The sequence below is a fragment of the Sinocyclocheilus rhinocerous genome, unplaced genomic scaffold (genome assembly GCF_001515625.1).
Source record: "Sinocyclocheilus rhinocerous isolate Xijiao unplaced genomic scaffold, SAMN03320098_v1.1 scaffold1535, whole genome shotgun sequence".
Taxonomy (NCBI): domain Eukaryota; kingdom Metazoa; phylum Chordata; class Actinopteri; order Cypriniformes; family Cyprinidae; genus Sinocyclocheilus; species Sinocyclocheilus rhinocerous.
In genome coordinates this window covers 63,206-64,840 of record NW_015654946.1, presented here as the reverse complement: position 1 = coordinate 64,840, position 1,635 = coordinate 63,206, and positions in this window count along the sequence as shown.

Sequence of the window (1,635 nt, the reverse complement as noted above, 5' to 3'; positions counted from 1 at the left end):
TGTTGTTTTTGAACATTCGCTACTGAATCCTCATTCTTTCTCCCTGACAGAACGATCTGACCACATTATGGATTCAGCGAATGCTACAGATCTGCAGAACTTTTTATCCCACAACAATACACGCATGGATCGTCAGGAGGAGCAGGTGCTAGCTACAGGAAGGGCGGTGCAAGCCTTGGTAGCGCAGGTGTCTGAGCTCACCAGAAGAAATATATTTCTGATTCTCTAGCAGCCGGGCTCATCCGCCCCTCCTCTTCTCCCGCTGGGGCAGGGGTTTTTTCGTGGTCAAGAAGGACGGTTCTCTGCAACCATGCATCGATTACCGGGGCCGAACGACATCACGGTAAAGAATACTTACCCTTTGCCGTTGATGAATTTCCTTGGAGAAATCCTCGTCCTCAACTCTCCTCTCGGTAAGACTACAATGGGCAGCCCGATTCCACAACTGCCAAGCCCTGCTGGATTCCGGAGCAGAGGGTAATTTCATGGACTACAGTCAAATCCCCATAGTTCCTCTCTGCCACAAAATCTCTGTTAACGCACTCAATGGACATAACCTTCCCAGTGCAGGTTGAACTTCCTCAACTGTTGAAGGAAGTACAACCTCTGCTGGGCCTTTTTAACAATGGACTCAATAATGTGAGTGTCCCACTTCAGGTCCTGAGAGATAGTGGTGCCCAGGAACCTGAATGACTCCACTGTTGTTACAGTGTTGTCCATGATGGTGATTGGTGTGACGCTAATTTCCTAAAAGTGAAAACAGAGGAGATCATTTTGATCCTAAGGGTATTGGAGACCATACGCCTGTATTTGTTCACAATCAGGAAATTGCACATGTGCAATCTTACAAGTATCTAGGTGTGTATATAGACAAATCTCTTATGGGACAAGCATGTTCATTGGGTCTGTGAACGACTTTCACAAAGATTATATTTCGTACGTAGACTGTGGTTTTATGGTGTTGATAGTAAAATTATTTTGCTTTTTTATCAATCTATATTAGAAAGTGTCATTACATTAGGTATGGTTTGTCTACCTGGTATGGAAACCTTAACGTAAAATCCAAAACAAGGATACAAGGTATTGTATGAACTGCTATGAAATTGACAGGACAAAAAGACTATCCCAGTATTCAGTCTCTTTTTGAAAATGTACATTGAAAGAGGTCAAAAGGATTTTAAGTGATCCGTCCCATGTTTTACATTCCAGCTATGAACTTTTACCCTCTGGGAGAAGGTACATGATCCCCACGCTGCAAATTGAACAGATTCAAAAATTAGTTTGTGCCGGTATCTATCAGGTTGCTGAATCTGGAGAAGTGAGTGGAGCAGTTTTTTTAATCTGATATCTGTGATGGTGTATATGGATGTCTATTGTATGCATAATATTTTTAATATTCTTAGGTGTACCAGGTGATGTTGGAATGTTGGTTTTGAGTCTACTCCAAATGTGGACAATAAAGACAATAAAGTATATTTAATTTAATTTCATTTACTGTACTTTGTAATTCTTCTCTCTATTTCCCTACAGCGGCTAATGAACCTGAAGTCTTGCACATTCACAGAAAACGGCTCACTTTCGCATTGAAAAACAAGGTGGATTATTTAACAAGTAGATAGATAATGACTGCAGTCC